The sequence below is a fragment of the Alosa sapidissima genome, chromosome 18 (assembly GCF_018492685.1).
Source record: "Alosa sapidissima isolate fAloSap1 chromosome 18, fAloSap1.pri, whole genome shotgun sequence".
In the NCBI taxonomy this organism is placed as follows: domain Eukaryota; kingdom Metazoa; phylum Chordata; class Actinopteri; order Clupeiformes; family Clupeidae; genus Alosa; species Alosa sapidissima.
The window spans coordinates 16,943,182-16,953,629 of NC_055974.1; the positions used below are offsets into that span (position 1 = coordinate 16,943,182).

The 10,448-nt window shown below is 39.9% G+C and overlaps 2 protein-coding genes across 2 annotated transcripts in view; both read left to right on the plus strand.

Moving 5' to 3' along the window:
* The window catches only part of LOC121689382 (titin-like), a 309,974-nt gene that overhangs the window by 169,523 nt on the left and 130,003 nt on the right, over window positions 1-10,448 (plus strand). The window lies entirely within an intron of this gene.
* LOC121689482 (low affinity immunoglobulin gamma Fc region receptor III-like) overlaps window positions 1-10,448 on the plus strand; it is a 75,165-nt gene that overhangs the window by 61,367 nt on the left and 3,350 nt on the right. The window lies entirely within an intron of this gene.

Consider the following 10,448-nt stretch of genomic DNA (forward strand, 5'->3'; position numbering starts at 1 on the left):
TAGAGAAGTGTATTGCTTTCAGTGTAATCATCTTTAATCTGTTCCTTCCCATAGGAAGTACAGACGTCTATGACACTATCACACCCCTCTACATGCCACTGCAGAAAGGTCTGTGTTCATATGTGGAAGCATCTGAAAATATTTATCTGGTTCCTAGGACAATATACTCTATATGGGATTAAATAATCTGGACTGATTGATCTGATTTTCACTTGCATTACATACAGTATGGTCTTATTTTTTCTGGTTCATTTCTATCTGAGACAGGTGCTACAGATATCTATGAAACAATTAAATCATCCAACGACTCTCATGAAGGTAAAACAAGTTCCTCAACCAACAAGTATTATTGTTGGTCCTGTGTAAATACAGTGCATATTTGTTTCATAACCAGCAATATCCAATAAAAAAGGCATAGAAGTAAAGGGATGTGTTTAAGGTACTGGTATGTATTTGTGGTGAAAACATAAAGATACTGTCTACGCCAGCCATGCACCGGGCAGTGAAAATCCCACAAAAAGAAATCATGTATCAAAAGTATGAGCATGAGTTGATGATGACAACCCTCCTAACTACTATCTTCTTCTCTAGATGAAGAGGAGGGATATGAAGATGTGATTCCCTCTGACACTCGAGCAGAGGAAACTGTCTAACAAGAGAGGGAGGGAGAGAGAGAGGTACAAAGAGGCCACTTGTCTGAGTAAAACGTCCAAATTAATATTTGAAAGTTATGCCATTTGTGGTGTATGAATTCACTAAATGATGAATTCTAAAAGTAGTGTGAATATTATGTCGGTTATTTGGAAAGCAACACAACTCAGTTGTTTCCCTTTTAGATAGCATTGCCTATCTGCACAAAGGTCCATCTACCTGTTACCAAGGCTTAGGACTTCCATAACATCTCAGCAATGCCTGTAAGCTCTATTGTAAATAATACGTTTTAATACGTTTAGTTTATATAGTGCCTTTCTCAAACCCAAGGTTGCTTGAATGATTTATTAATGTAATTAATGTTGAGCTTTAATGTAAATTGATAAATATGTGTTCTATGTGTATTCTAAAGAAATGGCATTTTCCTAAATGGCACCATGCGTACACAATGTCTTTCAAGGTGATTGTGAGTTTATTTATATGTATGGCATCAATATTCACATCATTATTTATGGGAGGAGCACAAAGGAGTTCTGTAAACTGTTATGAGTACATTTGTAATTTACTGCACACCATGAAATAAGTAAGTATTATCTTTTGATCCCGTGAGGTAAATTTGGTCTCTGCATTTATCCCAATTTCCCAATTAGTGAAACACACTCATCACACAGTGAACACACAGTGAGGTGAAGCACACACTAATCCCGGCACAGTGAGCTGCCTGCAACAACAGCGGCGCTCGGGGAGCAGTGAGGGGTTAGGTGCCTTGCTCAAGGACACTTCAGCCGTGCCTACTGGTTGGGGTTCGAACCGGCAACCAGTCCGAAGCGCTAACCAGTAGGCCACGGCTGCCACTAATTGCTGAAGGTGGCAGCCAATTAGCTCACATATTATAGACAGATACAGTTTTACAAGGTATATTCTGTGAACTTTATTTGAATACATGTTAATTGTTGACTTTGTCTTATATTAACACTTTTATACACCTATATTTGAATTTAAGATATTTTCATATATTTTCATATGTATATTGTTTTTATAATGTGATTTGTGTATTGAAAAGTGAATAAAGAGTGATGACTGAGTGACTGCATTTGATCATTTTCACTGACGACATCCTTGTGTCAGTTCATTCTTAGACAAAAGAGAATGTTTGAGGGTACAGATGAGGAACATCCATAGAATATGGCTGCAAACTAATTCATTTCAATTTTTGGACAGATATACAGACATACTGACATGCCCGAGAAGCCAAAAAAGTGTGACCTCATCCTAAAACCAGTAACCCAGAGCCCCAATGCTCATAACGCCCTGGAGGAGTTCAGTGAGAAACAGAAAGTTTTAGGTGTATTTGTTGTCCCTAAGGACAGTAGTCCTGGATTGTACTGTTTCCTAAAACAAAACATACTCGGCCCCACATGCTGGTTTTTACAGTACATGAACATGCATGTGAATTAGTCCTCTATACTGTGTTAGATAGGCTACATACCGTAACTCATCGCCTCACCTATGTTATGTTAGTCCTCTCCCTCATCACAGGGTTTCCAATGTGGTCATGGTCCACAGGACACAGTAAAGAACTGAACATGATGATTTCTTAAGAAAAGAGTTCCACAGAGAGGAGAAAATGAACAACCTCAAAGACGGGTATATGTACTTGTTAAAATGGGCCTCAACCAATGTGTGAAAGATGACAGTTTGCCAATGCAAACACAGCAACTGTGGTGTGTTTCCAATAAGACAGCATTTCTCTAAAGTTGTTCTTTTTTCTTAAGGCTTTGCCATAAAAGCTGTGTTTATCTTCTGGCATTCAAATCATAAAGGAACCCCAAATAATGTTCAGCCAAGTATGGCACTGAAAGAGAATCCATGTGGTCCCCCTAGTGGCAGCAGTGGAGTTGATTTGTTTGGTAGCTGAGTGTTCATGGGGTTGTGTTCCACAAAACCCATCCGCTACCTGCATATGCAGTCCTGTGCCTTCCACACTGCATTACACTGTAGCATGCATGTGAACTAGCTCTGACAACAGGGAACCGCAGATGCACTGAAACTGACACAGCTAACATACTGACATGTCACACAGGGACAGTGCTCACCTCCCTTTTAGTCCATGTTGACTTTGGTAGATACAAACTGTATGTAAGTGTTCTTATCATCACAGTGTTTCCAGTCTTGTCATGGTCCACAGAATCTTGAGTGTAATGCAGTTCAAAATCTATCAAAAAACTCACTCTCACTCTCAAACTCACTATCACTCACTCACTCACTCACTCATTCACTCACACACTCCCTCACATTATCTCCATATCTCATTCATTCTCTTTCTTCACTCGGTTTCCATCTTCTGTCTATTGTTGTCTATTCTTATGGTGAGGTTATAATGTGCAGACTGAGATGAGGTGAGAGATTGTGGTTCTGGTCTGGTTTCCTCTGTAGGCTGTGAGCTGTATGTGGTATGGGCTCATCAACTATTTCCTCTGTAGAGCAGATGAGCAGAGAGGTTGCTATTGCTGTGGAGACACACTGTACAATACGATAATACTTTTGATAACAAACCATGTCAAGTAGATATAATTGATACATTACATTAAAACTTTACGACAACCCAAGTACAGGGATCCAAAACAAATAATAATATATTTAAACCACAAACACTTTCTGAGGCCTTATTCACTAGTTATAACCACTGGCCCACTGCTCTGAATCATCCATGCTCAAAAGTAATCCATTATTATGACCGCCGCGCAGCGAAGCGGCGGTCATATAGGTTTAGTCAGATTTTTTTTTTTTTTTTCTTTTTTTTTTCTTTTTCTTTTTTTTTCTTTTTTTTCTTTCTTTTTTTCTTTTTCGCATGCCCAAATTTCCGTCAATGATTCCCGGGACACTGAAAGACCGGGGTACACGAAACTTGGTGGACATGTAACCCCACATGGATAGCATGGAACCATCGTTTTTCGTTTTGATCTGTAGCCCCCCCGCTGAATTGGACCCCCCGAAAGGAGGGTAGGGCAGACACAGTTTTCTGTGAATATCTCGAAAACCGTAGGGTTTAGGAGGACCATTTTTTTTTGTATGTTGATCTCAAGGGGCCATGTCAACCCATTCCATAACCACTCATTTCATGTATAGCGCCACCTAGTTAAACACAAAAAAGTAAAAATGAGGTGGTGTAATTGAAGGTATCTGTGACCTAACATAGTCAAAACTGCACGAAATTGGAAGTGTAGGATCAATTTGACACCCTCTGTATGCACGCCAAGTTTTGTGGAATTCCGTTCATGGGGGGCCACACAATAAATTAATTTATGTTACTATACACCAACTGGCCTGTAGGTGGCCGGAGACGGTTTTCTGTGAATATCTCGAGAACCGTAGGGCCTAGGAGGTCCACCTTTTTTTGGTATGTTGGTCTTAAGGGGGCATGTCAACCCATCCCATTACCACTTATTTAATGTATAGCGCCACCTAGTTAAAAATTAAAAAGCAAAAAATTAGGTGTTTTCATCTCAATATCTCTGGCTGACAAGGTCAAAACTGCACGAAATTAAAAGTGTAGGATCATTATGACACCCTCTGAATGCATGCCAAGTTATGTGTACTTTCGTTCATGGGGGGCCTTACAATAAAATAATTTATGTGTACATTTAGTGACGTACACCAACAAGGATTCCCGGGACACTGAAAGACCGGGGTACACAAAACTTGGTGGGCATGTACCCCCACATGGATAGCATGGAACTGTCATTTTTCGTTTTCATCTGCAGCCCCCCCGCTGGACTGGACCCCCCGAAAGGAGGGTAGGGCAGACACAGTTCTCTGTGAATCTTTTATGGTATGTTGGTCTCAAGGGCCCACATCAACCTGGCTCATAATCACTCATTTGTGATTTGCCCCCCCCCCCCCCCCCCCCCCTGCCCCGGTCAAAAATGAAAATGCAATATTATTCTGCTTTAATCGCCCCTATCTTCAGTTAAGATGTTCAGAACTGCACCAAATTTTATGTGTATGATTGACCTGGCATTCTCTGGGGGTCTGGGGGTATGCCAAGTTTCGTAGAATTTCATCCATGGGGGGGGGCTAAAAAAATTAGGTTATGTGTACATTTAGTGACTGTACACTCATTGGCCTGTAAATGGCGGTGCACACATATAAACATGCACACACACAGGCACCCACATACTATCGGTATTAGAACGGCCGATACATAATTACAAATTCAATAGGATCAAAAGAAAGCCAAAATATTCATCATCATCATCATGGCTGCATTTTCAGTATTGGCGATAAGTAGTCGTTTGTCCACTAGATGGCGCATCGTTGCAGTGAGATGTAATTTTTTTGAAAGTTAAAAGTGTGTTGAAAAAATAATGGACACTTCCTACAAGGACTGTTAATTACCGCAGCGAACATCTAATAAGGACAGGACGATGTTCACATGAAGTGTAAGTGAGGATGAAGTGAGGATGTTTATCGGACATGCTTGGTTTTTACTGCAGGTACGTTAATCTTGTAATATCAATAAGGACCTAGGTAATGTTACCGTTAGCGTTGGTTGAGTGATGGAGGCCCATTTGATTGATTGCATTTGTAGAAAACTATAAATGCGGTTATACCAAGCAAATTGATAGCAGCACTGTTTGTATCTTTCGACTGTCATTTATTGCACGTGCTACAAAATCATTCTGTGCAATGGAAGATTTACCAACGTTACACCGGTCTGATACAGTTTTGCCTATACATGCGTGAGACTGAGACGCCTGTTTATTTTGTTTTAAGTGCGTGCAGGGTGTGAGAGGGGAATCGATGTGCTTTGATTCCAGCTTGGTAGTTGTAGTCTGTGAAATTAAAAAGCACGTGTGTGTGAAGTATCCAAACAATGACACCTTCATTTCATTATGGCTGCTTTAGCAAAACACCTTAAGCTACTGTGTAGTGGGTCCCATTTAGAAGTGGCTACTTCAGTCGCGCTTTCCTTGACTCATGGAACTGCGTGAATGTTATTACAACTTTTCGCCACGATATGGCAGTTTAAGTCCGCTTGATACTGTAAGTCGTAAGCCATTGGTTTCCAAAGGAGATTTTATTTGTGTCGCCAGCATAGCCTATTGACAATTTATGTTGTAAATAGGCCTACCTTATAATCCTACCTGTAGCTTAGGGAAGCTAACAGCTTTCTATTAGGATCTAGTTTGTTAGTTACAGTTTTGTCATAACTCCCTAATGCATTTTTGCATTTAGAATAGCCAGAGCGTGTATATCTCAATCTGAAAATTAAACAATATCGGGTGCCTATGGACTAGGCTGGGTGAACCCAGCCTGATCTGCCCGCTATTTATTTTTTGATTTCTTAAAAGATTGAGCTTGGTCTGATGAAAGCCAGACTAGCCATGGACCTCAGTTACACAATGCAAGGGAACATGAATCAGCCTATATTTGCACGAACAATAACGGACAAAAGCTCTTCAACTTTGGCCCGTTAAAATGTGTATGAACAGTCTAGCGACGCATTTCATCAAGGCCCATTTGGACATGTCAGTTATTTGCACCACTGGTTAGATGTAAAACAGCATTTCGTTTCAGACTACTGTTACTTAATTTGTGCATTAACAATAACGTTTCAGACTACTACTTAATTTGTGCATTGACAATAAAGTATTACATGAACTAAAGATGACTAAAATCTTATGTAGAAGAAGAAATATTCACAAAAAATCCATCCATCCAAAAATGACCTTTGTTTTTGATAGCTGTTGAAAACGGCATGGAACTGACAGAGATGTTTTTGTTTATAAATACATAAAAAATAAATAAATAAATAAATAACATTATGCTGATACCTTTTGCTTTTCCCAAATACAATGTAGCCTACAGGTGTAAGTGACCTTTCATCAATCCAGTTGCAATGGATGAACTGTGATGACCTGCCCTACTTGTGATTGTTTAGAGATTTTAAAGGTTTTATAACAATGCTACATCTTCTTTGGCTATTCTACAATCTATTCACCTTTTCAGCACAAGTAGGCTACTTTCTGTGCAGCCGCACACACACACTCAGGCATGCCAAACAAGCATACACAAAAGTTTCAAGAGTGGGGGATGGAGTAAAAGATGGAGACAAATTGAAGTGTGATTTATTTTCGCGGAATGGATGTACAGGACTGAGCGGCGGTCATATTTTGTACCGCTATGCGGTACATCTAGTTTGTTGCATATTTGTCTTAAACTTTTTAAAAGTTAGCTGAGTCACTGAAATAACAACACCTAAAGCACAAAGACAAGACACTTGTGAAGTAGAAGATACCCGTGAAGTAGAAGTGCATACCCGTGTCACCAACACCTTTTTTACAAACCTTGTGGCTTTTTGGCTGAACATAGCAGCTCTCAAAAGGTCTATTGCTTCTACTTCCTCATTCACAGAAGCAGGCTTGTACAGCATATAACACATGACATTACACTAAAAAACTACAACAAGCACCACACCAGAATGCAGTTTCTTCAGTAGCGGAGATTGGGGGGGCGGGGGCACTGGTAGGATTTTTTTTTTTTTTTTTTTTTAAATACAGTTTATTGACCACATATCCATTCCGAATTGTTTACTACTTAAATGTTCAATAAAAATATATGTAGGCTGGGTTAGGCATAGTTTTTGTCTGTTTAACACAGCCAGAGAGCTGGCTATACTGTGTGAGGGAACTACCGATTTTGATAGGGGAGGAGTTTGTAAGAAAAAGCGTTTGTGTTCAGATGAACACGCAGATGAGATTTTAGAAGACAGCAGGGACAGATTCAGAGTCGATGTGGTTTACTACATACTTGACGTCTTTGTTTCTCAGTTTGAATATCGATTTGCAGATTTCAAGAGAATGGCTGGAAAATGTGCTGCTCTGAACCCGAAACATTTTACTCTACCTGATGCGCCTGAAAAAGTTAGAGCGCTTGCGGACTTTTATTCACAGGATCTATCCAATGCCGACGAAGTGGTTAATGAATTTGTTACATTTTGTGCAATGTACAGTGAGCTGTGCATGCATTTAAACACCCACAGAATCCTCCCATTTCTCATCGCAAACGACATGGATCGGGCTTTTCCTAATCTTGCCATTTACTTGACGATTCCAATTAGCAGTGCGAAGGCAGAGAGAAGTTTTAGCCGACTGAAACTCATTAAGAGCTTCTTGCGCTCCACCATGGGTGAGTCGCGGCTGTCAGACTTAGCGCTCCTCTGTATCGAGAGAGACATTGAGGTCAATAAGGATAAAGTTATTGACAGATTTGCAAACATGAAGGAGAGAATGCTGAAACTCAAAATAGATTAAATGTTTTTTGCAGTGTGCATGTCCTTTTAGGCCTGTAAAGCTACGTGTCTGTTTTTTCCTTTGTTGAGAAATTATTAGAAGTGGGCCAACTTTTAACGTTCTTGAGTTCACAGTCGCTCATTTTCTGTTAGGCAAGGACTATGGGATATTGTTTTCATTTACGTTTCTTTTCTTTAAAAAGGATGGGATAGTTGTTGTCCCTTTAACATGCTAAATGAGTTGAAGTTGTTGAGCAAAGTTGTTGTTTGTTTGACCGGAATAGGGAGCTATGATCAAAGGCTTTATTTTTTATTTTTCCTGGAATAAACATTAAATATTAAAATATTAAATATTTTGGTTGGTTGGCTACTGCATATTACATGTGTGAATGTAAAGGTTGGTGAATGTAAAGGTTGGTGAAATTACGCTAGTGCAAGCCAACGCGACAGATCAGTGAGGGGGGGGGGGGGCAAACATCTCCCGCCCCCCCTCACACAATACCCGAGCTCCGCCCCTGAGTTTCTTTATTTCTTTCCTTCTTAATATGCCAAATATCTGGAAATAATAATTAAGAAAGATACCTCTTGTGACCCTTGTGAAATCCTCACTAATAACTCTCAGGTACTTTTTCTATTATTGACATTTGCAGCTGTTTGTTTGTTCTTCTGTTGTCAGTATTTCCCTTGTTCTGATTGGCTAATGGCGAAGAAATAGATGGGCCTTTAGACAGTAAAGAAAACAAGGTGGTCTAATATGTATTGCTGCTACAGTAGTATACTATCTAACTAATCGATCTGTCAGAGAAGCAAACATTAAAAACATTGAATGAATGAATGAACAAATTGATGAATGGATGAATGAATGAATGCAACTCTCTGGCTCTGTTTACTCTCACCCCCATACACAAACACACACACTCTCATGCTTTCACACAAGCAACACCTCTTTGTCTCTTTCTCTCTCTTTCTCGCCTTCTGTGGGGGAGGAAGGAGGTGGTTTGTCTTTTGTGAGTCTCTTCCTCTCTCATCACACTCTACCATCTTGATCGGTAACCAGACGACACACAGCATGGAGCTCTGTCCTCTGGGCCTGCTGCTCGGTGAGTTATGCCTGTGTGTGTGTGTTTTGGAATTCTCCATCTCTGTGCTTTTCTCTGTATGAGTGTGAATATTGTGGTATAGGTTAACTGTGTAATTTGCATTCAGGGCATTACCATAACTTGTCTTCCGGTCTCTGCCATCTGTAGCCATTAGGCTTATTCGATTGCAGATAGCTAGCACATTAAAAACATGCATCACATTCAGCCAGATCTGTGCAGCATTGCAGGGAAAATTAACCTACTGATTTGTACATACTTTTCCTCAAGATGGCGGCAGCTGTAGATGAGTTAAAGTGATGATTAAATACTTTAGTGAAAGAGCAGTGACTGTGGTATGTTTACCCTAAACCCACAGTGTATTTACTTTCACTTGCCCATGTGCATACAGAGGTTTACTCTTGAGTGTGATAGCAAATAAACATAATGTATCATTAAAAAAAAATCTATAATAACATATAATAACAAATTATTGGTAATTGTCAGAATCTTAATGAAAACTGTGTGAATAACTCTGATGAACTTGGATCTGTGTGTCTTTGTGTTCTAGTGCTGATCTTGTGTTCCTACTCTGGACATGCAGCAGGTGAGATTCATGTGAGCTTATGTGCCTCCCAATTATTTCACCTTTGTTTAGACTAATTGGTTGAGAATTACTCACATTGAAATGATTGTGCCATCACATAGCAGGGTACATTTTGGCAACAGGTGTTGCAAAATAGCACTGTATGCTTTTATGAGATAAGTGGTAAGAAAGGAACATTGCACTTTCATTTAAGGAAGGACATAGTGGTGATAGTGTTGATGACAATGTGTATTCAGTTACATGTGTTTTATCTGACACTTTCAGTCATGTTAAAATTTGACATCTGGGTCTTGAGTTTATTGTCATTTGCCTCCACAGATCCCCCTTTAGCTACGGTGGCTGTAGAGTCTCCTCAGCCTCCCTTCTATCCTGGAGAGACAGTCACTCTGAGGTGTGACATAGCAGAGCATGGATACTGGGATCAGTATGTCTGGTATAACCATATCACCATTCCTCTCCCTGATCATGCTGGCCAGTATAGCTACATGTCAAGGATATAGAAGTGATTGGCAATGGTATTCTCAGTGGAGTGCTCCTGTCTCTATCAGTGTCACAGGTAAATACAGCCTGATGAAAAGTGCTGATGAATAGAATAAAATATAAATCAACATGCCCTTTCATTGTGCCCACAGCTACACTTACTGCAGAGCCTCAGAGTTTAGATAAGATTAGATTAGATAATATTCAACATTGTCATTTAGCAGAGTAACAGCTTCTGTATCGCATGACAGATGGGAGTGAAAAGACCATGATGATGGTGGGTGGCATTGACAAGAGTCCTGTGTTGACTGGAGAGACGGTCACTCTGAAGTGTGTGATA